The sequence below is a fragment of the Pogoniulus pusillus genome, chromosome 6 (genome assembly GCF_015220805.1).
Source record: "Pogoniulus pusillus isolate bPogPus1 chromosome 6, bPogPus1.pri, whole genome shotgun sequence".
In the NCBI taxonomy this organism is placed as follows: Eukaryota; Metazoa; Chordata; class Aves; order Piciformes; family Lybiidae; genus Pogoniulus; species Pogoniulus pusillus.
Window position 1 is genome coordinate 41,996,833 of NC_087269.1, and position 12,220 is coordinate 42,009,052.

Genomic DNA, 12,220 nt, shown 5'->3' on the forward strand with positions numbered 1-12,220 from the left:
CCGGGGAGGTGGTGGAGTCACCGTCCCTGGAGCTGTTCAAGGCAGGATTGGACGTGGCACTTGGTGCCATGGTCTAGCCTTGAGCTCTGTGGTAAAGGGTTGGACTTGATGATCTGTGAGGTCTCTTCCAACCCTGATGATACTGTGATACTGTGACTTGGAGGATGGTGTTTGCTCCTAGGGAAGGAAGGTACCCTGAGTTTGGAATAGTTGGGTGGATACAGCTTCCTGTCTTTAGCTCACATCCCTACATGATCATGCTTCTGGAGCAAGGAACAGCATGGAAGACAAACAGCAAGAGAAGCTGTTGATGTCTTCCCCCTCCAGAAATGCCATGGTAGGAGAGAAGGGCTTTTCTATTGGTGTATTTGGCCAATGCTACTCAGCCAGTTGTGCTGAACAAACAATGATGTTCACAAACAACATTGTGGGCAATCAGGTGCCATGCAGCCTTTGGGAGAAGTATCTCTTTCTGCTGCGGTGTGTGGATAAAAGGTGCAAATCCTTTCACCGAGTGTGGTAAACCTGTCCCGAGGGGCTGTGTGAAAAGACCTTGCTAACCAGCTTTGGCAGGTTGCATCTGAATAGGTACCCTGGAGTGCTCTACACACCTGCCAGATGAATGGGGGCTATGGGCTGTGTGAACCCCCTTACTGTAATGATAGGTGTTGACTGTTCAGAAAAAGCAAAACCAAGAAATGGCAAGGTAATGATTTTAATTTTCCCAGCTGTGTCATGGCACAGCACTGCCATGAGCACAGGCTGAGACGTTCAAATGTCTGCACGCCCTTTGGCTGCTGCCATGTATGCTCCTGCCACTTGGTCTTCCGTCAGCAATACTTAAGGGAGTTGTAGGATGAATTCAACAAGATGAATCTGCATAAATTGTGTGTGTGTGTGTTATTTGTGCTCTTTGTGCTTAGTCTTAGTGGCAATATGCCCACTCAGCCCTGCTGGCAGCAACCTCCCAGCCTCTGGAAAAGATAGCCAGAAGAGGTTTGAGGCTGTGAGCCACCAATGGGACCTAGTAGCCCCCTGCAGAAATTAGACCAGTTACCCCTCAACACTTAGATCAGTTGTTACATTGCAAATAAAATCAATGTCCTATCAGCTTGATTTCAGTGCTGTCTTGAGGGAAGAGGGATAAGAAAGCTAGTGTGGAATTGGTCTATCCCATTATTCCGTGGTAAAAACAATAACTGAAAAAGCCAGAGTACTGGCAGTGTTGAGAATGTTAGGAGATACCTAGCCTTCAGCTAAGCCTAAAATTCTAGAGCAGTGTTAAAGAAACACTTTTCTTGTACTTTCCTGTTGGAAAGCTTTATATGACAGGAACTATCTAAGAAAAAAAATGATTCACTGAAGTTTCCTTGGAGCCCACTAAGGCTGTTGCAATGCCATAGAGCAACCTCAGGTGTGTACCAGCTGTGCAGCTTTTCTATCTGTGGGTGCAGGGTGTGGTAAGTTGGCATATGAGCATTTACTTTGTCTCTAGAATGGAAATTTGCCATTTCAGTGTTCTCTGGTAATGGTTACACAGGACCAAATAAAGATAATTTGACTTGGAGGGAAGAAGAGTTTTCGTTTGCATGCCAGTTCTGGTCAGTGTTAATTATTTCCATGTCCCTTATGAATGGTTGTGCAAGTAGTGACAAACTATTTGTTTTCTCAGAGGCTGTAATATCAATATGGATACATCAAGGAGCAGTGGGTACCATTACACCAGCATAGCTTGAGGGCTTCCCCTGGGTAGACATGGATATAGCTTATGGGAGGTCACCACCGTGCCTTGGTCATAGTTGCCCTCTGCAACCCATAGCCCCTCTGATTTACTACGGCAAACAATTCCTGCCACTGTCACACTTGTCGCAGCTGTATTGTTTTCTTAACTTGGAAAAACACCTTCTGACTCTTCACTATGACAGGGAGTGTCTCCATTTGCATAATCATAGAATCATAGGATCAACCAGGTTGGAAGAGACCTCCAAGATCATCCAGTCCAACCTAGCACCCAGCCCTAGCCAGTCAACTAGACCATGGCACTAAGTGCCTCATCCAGGCTTTGCTTGAACACCTCCAGGGATGGTGACTCCACCACCTCCCTGGGCAGCCCATTCCAATGGCAAATCACTCTGTGAAGAACTTCCTTCTAACATCCAGCCTATACTGGAAAGGATGGATGGATGGATTAATTAATTAATTAATTAATGTCAGCTTGCAAAAAGTAGACATCTATGTGAATAGATCTGCCTTTGGCCAGCCTGATCTAGTGTGAGGTGACCCTGCCCATGGCAAGGGGGTTGGAAGTAGATGATCCCTGTGGTCCCTTCCAGCCCTGACTGATTCTATGATTATATGATTCTATAATATTATTCATAGAATTTGTAGTTAAAAGAGTAGCAAAAGCAAAGGCACCTCAGGAGTCTGTGTTCCTCGTGACACAAGATGGTTGCTACATGCCTGAGGACAGACAAAAGATGAGCCCACTAATCACATCTAGCAGATAAGCCTTTGCTCTGAAGAAATATAGTAGTATCGACTGCTGGCAAAGGACCATCTGACTGTTTGATCTCAAAGTTTGGGCTTTCTTTTCTTTTTTGTGTGGAATTAGTTCTAGGTGTCCCTGAAACAAATGATAGAAACTGTAGTTATGATGAAGTTTTTGAGGGGAAAAAAAAGAGGAGAGTAAACCTTTTTCAGCCTCCTTTATCTATAGTGATATACTATTTCATACTAAAGCTGTGCCTTATAGTGTCATTTCAGAGACTAAGAAGATTAAATTAACCTGTACTCCATGAGGAAATGAAAACACAGATAATTGCTTAACTTGCTAATCTCTTTAAAAGTATCAGTGAGCAGGTTTTCAAAGTTATGCAGAATTGATGTAAACAGAAGCACTTCATTCCAAAGGGCCCAGGTTATGAAACCCAGATGACTTCTTTTTCTACAGCATGGAACCTACTTGAGATGTTTGTCCACCACCTGCTGTAGGGAGTTTGATCCTAGGTCAATGAGATTACTGAAGTACATTAAGTATGTTTGGAAATTGTAATGTAGGGAAACTGACAAAATTACTTCTATGAGAAGAGGCTACCATTCTGCCCTTGACCTTCATCTTTGTATCCCCCATCTGTGGTGCTGCTTCTTTCTTTGTGTCTCGGTGAGATTGGATGTCCCTCAGATAACTGAGGTCCATGAGGTGCTCAGTCTAGCTTCAGGAGGCTCCACAAACTGACCAGCCAACCCCTGGAGCTTCTATTTAGAATCATAGAATCAACCAGGTTGGAAGAGACCTCCAAGATCACCCAGTCCAACCTAGCACCCAGCCCTAGCCAGTCAACCAGACCATGGCACTAAGTGCCTCATCCAGGCTTTTCTTGAACACCTCCAGGGACGGTGCCTCCACCACCTCCCTGGGCAGCCCATTCCAATGGGAAATCACTCTCTATTTCCTCCTAATATTTCCTGTTTTGATTACTATCTTATTATGATGAAAGTATTTTGTTCACTCTTTTACTGTACAGCTTATCCAGAAAAAAATACTTCATTTTTCTTAAGGAAAAATATTCTGCAAGCAGCATGAGGATTCCATTTGGTAATAAGGGATCTGGATTTCATACTTATGGCCAGTTTGAGTCTGGTTTTGGTACAGACCCCTAATAACTTTTTTGTTCCAATGTGCTTCTTTATTTTGTTGGGATTTTCTAGCTCTTTAAACAGAAGATCACATCCTGTTTCAGTAGTGGTCATCCCAGGTCAAGAATGCTTTCTGATTCATTATTTCTCTTTTGACCAGCTCTATCTACGCTCTCCTTCCCATCTGTATTTAACAGATGAGTGTATCTCAGTAATGAACATTTGAGAATATCACAATCTGTGTGCGTGGCAGCTCTCCAAGTGAAGGAGGAATACACTGTGGGAAGAGCTCCTGAGTACTCATTTTTCTGCTCAGCTTTAGGCATCTGTTTAATTGTCCCCAACAAGCTGACGTGAAATGGACAGGCAGACACCATCAGATATATTTTAATTTGCATTTCTATGACATTTCCCATGCCAGGGTAGGGTTTGGCAGAGTAACTGTCTGGTATACAAGAAAATGCCAGGTAAGGCATTGGGGAAAATTGCAGGCTTATTAAAACCAGTACAGCTTTTGAGATGAACTTGTAACTTTAAGGGTGTTGCACGGGTGGTTACTTCAGTATGATTTGAGTTATTTGGCTTCATTTGCACTTATGCTCCTCAGGCAAAATGGCTGATAAAAAGCATTGTATGTCCAGAGTAAGTGCTGTTGCAGAGGCAGAAATAGCCCATAGAGGTTATGTATGTATTTGTTAGCCTGTAAATGTTTAAGTTAAAGTCCATGGAGTGAGCCCTGGCCCTGGTACCCCAGCTGTAAATCTGGATGCATGCAGCAGCATCTGGCACTGGCTTCCTGGGGCCAGTTATCAGTATCTCTGTGCAACAGTGAGAGAATTCTGCTCTCCAGCAGCCTTCCCCAAACCCCTTGCTTTGATGCCAAGGACGTATTTCTTCCCAAAGCAACTGCCAAGTGAAAGGCAGGATTCCTTTCAGTCCTTTTACTGGAGTCATTCCTGTTCTAGGTTTTAAGCCTGTTCTAGCTCTTCTCACTAGTGACTTACAATGGTCTTGTGATAGTCCTCCTCTAGTTAAGTTTTGCTTGTGAAGGTCTCATTGGTCCTGCAAAGCAATGTCTGGGGTAAAATGAGTGAGATTTTGAGGCACAGAAATGCTTCAATATTCATTGTTGACCATTTTCAACTATAGCCAAGATTAAGGAGCTGCATGAGCAGCCCCAGTTTCTTCTTATGCTAAGGCTATTTGTGAGTAACTGTAACCCATCTACCCCTGTGTGGCAGACACATAGCTTACAAGTCCTAAATGTACGAAACCACTGTTCACCCCTGAAAATTCACCACTGTTGATGCAATCTGTTTATGTGCACTGAACAGCTCAATACCCCTTTTTCCCCCCCTCCTTTAAACTTAAAAGGTGTGAATATTTCTAGGTTGTGCTTTTTGTGTTTGGGGTTTATTACTATTTTTTTAGTGGCTGTTCCTGTGTACTTAACTGGAGTTCAACTTGAGGTTAAAGCTAATTTAAACTGAATGCTATATTTAGCATTTATGGTGCTAAAAGGATTATAGGAAAATAGATACTACATAAGTGGCCATAATCTTCTCACTGTTTGTGATACTTGAGTGGCAGAGAAAGGGATGCCAATCTGAGATTAAAAATCTAATTTTAGGAAGCTAACACGAGTCACATTGAAGCAAAAAGGTAAAGGTGGATTAAATTTCATGGGCTTTATTTTTTTAATTGGGCCTCAGACCTGCTTCAAACTTTGTGATCAGAGCTTTAACCAAAGCCTGTGTTTCTAAATTAGGTGCTATTTCCATACATGAATTTAATAAACTCAAACTAGACACTCAGTTACACTCTTGATGGAACAGACAATGTACATATTCAGGGAGTAATTTTTTCCACTGCTTGAATTCTGACAAGCCACCTCTATGCCATTAGCTTTGATTGCTGGGGGCAGTACTTAACCAGCCTCTTTTCTGTGTTGCTTCAAACAGGACAGTGATAAGAAAATCCAGCCTGGGATGTGGGGAATCAATGCAGATTGCAGCTCCGGCACTACCCCTCGGTCACAGTACAGACACTGTGCTTGAGAAGACCTCCCAGTTAAGTTATTTTTCATCACCTGGAGAAAGAAAAAGAGAAAGGAAAAAAAAAAAAGAAATAGCTTTGTGAATAGTGATGCTGTTTGCAACTCTGGGCATATGGCTCTGTCAGGATCGTGGGTTACTTCTGAAAAAAGGTGCAGACAAATTTTAAATGGGGAAAATATCATCACTGCATTCTATATGAACCAGCTTCTCTGACTAAAGCTGTCAGTGCAAGTGAGAAAGGGCTGACTGCTAGCATGTAAACACTGCAGGGGTCTGCACTTTGGCCACAACAACCCCAGGCAGCGCTACAGGCTGGGGACAGAGTGGCTGGAAAGCAGCCAGGAGGAAAGGGACCTCGGGGTGCTGGTAGATAGTAGGGTGAAGATGAGCCAGCAGTGTGTCCAGGTGGCCAAGGGAGCCAATGGCATCCTGGCCTGGCTCAGGAGCAGTGTGGCCAGTAGGACAAGGGAGGTTATTCTGCCTCTGTACTCAGCACTGGTCAGACCACACCTTGAGTGCTGTGTCCAGTTCTGGGCCCCTCAATTCAAGAGAGATGTTGAGGTGCTGGAATGTGTCCAGAGAAGGGCAACAAAGCTGGTGAGGGGCCTGGAGCACAAACCCTATGAGGAGAGGCTGAGGGAGCTGGGGGTGTTTAGCCTGGAGAAGAGGAGGCTCAGGGGGGACCTCATTGCTGTCTACAACTACCTGAAAGCAGGTTGTTGCCAGGTGGGGTTGGTCTCTTCTCCCAGACAAGCAGCAACAGAACAAGGAACAAGGGGTCACAGTCTTAAGTTGTGCCAGAGGAAGTATAGGCTGGATGTTAGGAGGAAGTTGTTGTCAGAGAGAGTGATTGGCATTGGAATGGGCTGCCCAGGGAGGTGGTAGAGTCACCACCTGGAGTTGTTCAATAAAAGCCTGGCTGAGGCACTTAGTGCCATGGTCTGGTTGATTGGCTAGGGCTGGGTGCTAGGTTGGACTGGATGATCTTGGAGGTCTCTTCCAACCTGGCTGATTCTATGATGCTGGTGACTTTGGTGAGAAGTAATGCACAGCCCTATCTTACTGCTATTCGCTTATAGTAGCTGTGAGTTTTTCCACCTTCTTTCAGCCATATGTAATGGTTGCCAGCAGGAGAAAGGATGGATCTCTCATTTCCAGTGTGGCTGAAATGTCAGCAAAACCAGCATCTGGAGACTAGCTGAACTGGGCTCCCTTTTATTCCTGCTTGTCTGTAAGCTTTAATATAATTAATTAAACCTTCTTAATGGGATTTGTGTACCATATGGCACCTTCCCCACAGGATGACTCTTTCTTGTTGCTGTCCTTTATTTGTCCATATCTGCAAATAGTTTTCAGTCAGAGAAACGATGTGCACCATAGAAAAACACTGAAGGAGATATCACCATCTCTTTGGATAATTCTTTATTTGTATATCCTCTCTGAGGCATAGTGTTCTCTTGTGGTGGTAAGGCAGTGGAATAGATTTTAGTAGGCAAGATCAGGCTTCTGAAATGTTATAGAAAAAAACAAGTGAATAAATGCTTGGTGCAGGATCTAAACATAGCTTGTTGGGTAACAGGATGCTGTCTTGCTTCTAGTCTTGAATTCCTTTGTTTTGTTTGTAATGCTTTCATTTCTGCTGGCAGTAGTGAATTCTCAGAAAGAACTGCAGAAGGGCACCAATAAACTAAGGTATTTCTTGTCTTGCAGACGCTTCTCCTTTTGTTTCGTCCTAACCCCATTTCAAAGCACTGAGGTTCAGCCAGCAGTAGTTACACAGCTGTTTGCTGCTAGATGGAGCCTTTAATTACGGGCAATGCCGTGGGACTGATGTGTCTAATCTCATCTGCTGAATGGAGTCAAGAACCTCGTTTTTTTCCACTGAGGTTTCTGATCTAAACTGATTGCCGCTCCATGCCTTGCATTTATAACTATGGCTGCAAGATGCCTTTAATTCCAAATGCCATCTCAAGTGACAGTGGCAGAAGTGCTAGTGTGTGCTGTAAGATGGATGGGAGGAGCAGCCTGTGTGTCTGCAATGTTGGGGAACCTTGGCTCTGAATGAGCAGAGTGACCATACAGGACCTGGTGCTTCCTAGCGTTTGAAACAATAGCAGGGTGCTGCACTTTGGCCACAACAACCCCATGCAGAGATACAGGCTGGGGTCGGAGTGGCTGGAGAGCAGCCAGACAGAGAGGGATCTGGGGGTGCTGATTGATACCCGCCTGAACATGAGCCAGCAGTGTGCCCAGGTGGCCAAGAGAGCCAGTGGCATCCTGGCCTGCATCAGGAATGGTGTGGCCAGCAGGAGCAGGGAGGTCATTCTGCCCCTGTACTCTGCACTGGTTAGACCACACCTGGAGTACTGTGTTCAGTTCTGGGCCCCCCAGTTTAAAAGGGACGTTGAGATGCTTGAGCGTGTCCAGAGAAGGGCAACGAGGCTGGGGAGAGACCTTGAGCACAGCCCTATGAGGAGAGGCTGAGGGAGCTGGGATTGGTTAGCCTGGAGAAGAGGAGGCTCAGGGGTGACCTCATTGCTGTCTACAACTACCTGAGGGGTGGTTGTGGCCAGGGGGAGGTTGCTCTCTTCTCTCAGGTGGCCAGCACCAGAACAAGAGGACACAGCCTCAGGCTGCACCAGGGGAGATTTAGGCTGGAGGTGAGGAGAAAGTTCTTCCCTGAGAGAGTCATTGGACACTGGAATGGGCTGCCCGGGGAGGTGGTGGAGTCACCGTCCCTGGAGCAGTTCAAGGCAGGATTGGATGTGGCACTTGGTGCCATGGTCTGGCCTTGAGCTCTGTGGTAAAGGGTTGGACTTGATGATCTGTGAGGTCTCTTCCAACCCTGATGATACTGTGTGATACTGTGAAACAATTGAAGCTCACTAGTGTGGCTCCCTTCAGCAAGCATACTGAGATCAGGTGTGGCATGTCTGTGGTGTGCTCCACTTTCTAATTGCTGTGTGAGTGAGTTTGAATAAAGCAGTGGAACATTTCAAAATGGTTTTGGTCTGCACGTAAAGGAAAGATTTCTTAACTTCACCTGGATTGAGCACTCTCTACTGTGATGTGAGAACAACATTTTACACTCACAAAACTTTTTTGAAGTTCTGCCCCAGACACAACATTGCAGTTTTTCTTCTTTTTCTTTCTTCTTGTTTAGCACAATAGAGTAGTTAATGGCCACCTGCTGCTGTGGCAATTGATCATGCCTAATTTAGGAATGGATCACACCTGCAATCAAAATCCTCGCAGATTTGTAGGGCTGACTTCTTGTAACAGAACAAGGTCACAAGAGTGTGAGGGAGCTGGAGTTCAGAGACAAGCAGTCTTGCTCAAGTGATGGCATTTTGTCTTGTCTTGCTTACCTTTGTGTAGCCTGGAGCCGCTGCATTCACTCGGTTACTGTCAGGGGACGCTCGGTTAAGAACCTCATTTCAGGTGAGTACTTTTTCTTCTCTCTTTTTATATATCTGCTTCAGTGATCTGTGAAAGTGGGGAAAAAAACCCTCAAACAAAATACAACATATTTAAGATTATACAACAAACCCAAACTTCCTGTAAAATCATTTAGTCAGCCTTCCATGGATGGCAGGCTGATTTGTTTAAGGTTCCCGTGGGATGCTGGTTTGTTACACATAGATGCTTCTAGGGCTGCAATATAGATGCATCTGTTAGAACAGGTATGGTGCAGCTTAAAAGACTGTGTTTGATGTTGAGAAGGAGCAATAGTTCATCTACCTGATGCCTCTCTCTGGTTCCATCTCACGCATATCAGTGTCAGGAACGTTTAGCCTCTATCGCCGCTTCTCCTTGTGAGGTCACTGTGGCCCCACAGTGCTAACTCTGTGTCTTTGCCAGTCACAACCTCTGCAAGCACCACTTGAGCCGTCGTGAAAATCTTGTGAGCCCTTTGAGTCCAGCGTGGGCAGTCCTGTTTCACTAAGGGCTGAGAAAACACAGATATGCCTAGGGGAACTAAGGGGCCACAGTTTACAGACCTCAAAAGGATAACCATAATGATTTAGTCTGAAACTAGGCTAAAGGTGTGTATCTTCAGAGCCATCTGTCTTTGTCTAAAATGCTTCAGGTGATAGTGGTTTCACCACCTCCCCTGATAAGCTGTTCCTCTCTTTCATTACTGCTGGGAATTTCCTCCTTATTTCAAGGTTAAATTTATCTAGCTCCAGCTTTTATTCACTGGGTCTTTGTCAGCCAGATTGCAAAGCTCCTCACATATACCTTTCCCAGGTGCAGTTACTGATGCAGGCTGATGAAGACATGTCTGTGCTTTCTCTTCAGTGAACTGCATATGTTGAGCTCCTTACCTGCCATGTCAGAAGGCTTGGGCATGTTCGTTAAAGCTATAGACTTAATTTGTGACACTCACTTGAACTCTGTCCAATGTCTTTAACTCCTCTTTAAAATGCAGGTACCAGGACACAGATCCATAACCAGCAGTGGTCTTGGCAGCACTGCTCAGAGGTACTGGAATCCTCATACTCATTTTCTTCTCCACCCCCTTTAAGAATCGCATTAGTCCTTTTTGCCACAGCATTGTTCAGACAGCTTACATTGAGGCGATTATCCATAATGACCCCCTAAGTCCTGTCCTTAGCTCTGTTTTTCAAAGCAAAGTCTTTCATCGTGCAAATAAACATACACAACGTCTGTGTTTACCCAAGCCATTCTTGCATCTCAAACTGCTGCTCTTGCCAAAAAACAAGTAAGGTTTTTAGTATCTAGATTTTAGTCCATAGAATATGCTGTGTGCTAATTTCATAGGAGGTGCAATTTGTCTTATTTTACTCATCCTCACAAATGTCTTGGAGAAATGCAATCATTAATGAGGAAGAGATGAGGCTTTACATTTGTTGTTGTGGAAGCAAACATCATGATCCAAATTTCTTCCCTTGTGGTCGAGTCAAATCAACCCCAAATTGGTTGGTCTCATTTTCTGCACGTTCATTTTCCAAAATGTCTTTCTGCAAAGGGTATAATGTCAACAGGGAAATGAGAGAGTTTCACAACAGCCTAGTAGTGGGTCTTCTGGATGAGAGAAAATGCATGTTGGACTGCCATGAGGTGAAGGACAGATGGATTTGAACCTCTCCGGATCCAGCGTAGTGCTATTGCATCTCTTTTGGCCCATAACAGTGATTTCAGACATCATAGAATCAAGCAGGTTGGAAGAGACCTCCAAGATCATCCAGTCCAACCTAGCACCCAGCCCTAGCCAGTCAACCAGACCATGGCACTAAGTGCCTCAGCCAGGCTTTGCTTGAACGCCTCCAGGGACGATGCCTCCACCACCTCCCTGGGCAGCCCATTCCAATGCCAATCACTCTCTCTGCCAACAACTTCCTCCTAATATCCAGCCTATACTTTCCCCAGCACAACTTGAGACTGTGTCCCATTTCTTGCTCATTATATGAAAATATAGGCTCCAAGTTTTCTAGTCCTGGGCTGAAACCAGGTCTTAGGAAGTGTCTCAGTGTGGTGCCAAACAGCAAGCAGGTAGGATATAAAACAACCCCCTCTCTTTCTAGGTTTATGGGCTAGGATGCTTTTCCTTACCTTTATGTGTGGATCCTGCTTTTGGGGAAGACCTGATATACCAAACTCAGACTTGGGGACTGTCCTTCAGGAGCTGGATATATTGCATGTCTGTGCCAAGTATCTCTGTGCATAGTCCCTTTGTAGATAAAGGGTTAACTTAGTGAATCAGACCACTGTCTTGTCTCCATTAAGAATTTTCTTTCTTAGTTATTTCAATGAAAGTTGAATCCTTTCCAGGGAAGGAAAAGCTGCAGGCCCCTTGAGGAAATCAACTCCATACAAAAGAGGTGCCATTCCAGGTAATATCTAAGACATGCTGCTACTTGAGGCTTTGCAGGGCCAGAAGCATAACTGTGGAGTGCTGATCAGCTTTGAGGTTTGAACTGACTGTGGTTCAGTAGTGAGCGAACTGGCAAATACTGCCATGAAAGCATTGATTTTCATCTTCCTTCTTCCTGTTTAATGCTATTTTACCTGCCCTACTTGTAGTTAATAAACTTCTTAAGCTTCTACTTGTACAGCTGCTCAATTCAAGAGAGATGTTGAGATGCTGGAAGGTGTCCAGAGAAGGGCAACAAAGCTGGTGAGGGGCCTGGAACACAAACCCTATGAGGAGAGGCTGAGGGAGCTGGGGGTGTGCAGCCTGGAGAAGAGGAGGCTCAAGGGGGACCTCATTGCTGTCTACAACTACCTGAAGGGAGGTTGTAGCCAGGTGGGGGTTGGTCTCTTCTCCCAGGCAAGCAGCAATAGAACAAAGAGACGCAGTCTCAAGTTGTGCTGGGGAAAGTATAGGCTGGATGTTAGGAGGGAGTTGTTGGCAGAGAGAGTGATTTCCCATTGGAATGGGCTGCCCAGGGAGGTGGTGGAGTCACTGTCCCTGGAGGTCTTCAGAAAAAGCCTGGATAAGGCATTTAGTGCTATGGTCTGGTTGATTGGCTAGGGCTGGGTGATAGGTTGGACTGGATGAT

At 45.1% G+C, this 12,220-nt stretch overlaps 1 long non-coding RNA gene across 1 annotated transcript in view; it reads left to right on the forward strand.

The window, feature by feature from the left end:
- The window catches only part of LOC135176344 (uncharacterized), a 68,436-nt gene extending 62,578 nt beyond the window's left edge, over positions 1-5,858 (forward strand). The window contains exon 4 of the long non-coding RNA XR_010302610.1: positions 5,598-5,858. This is a non-coding gene — a long non-coding RNA (uncharacterized LOC135176344). The remainder of the gene's footprint in view (positions 1-5,597) is intronic.
- Positions 5,859-12,220: the final 6,362 nt, after the last annotated feature.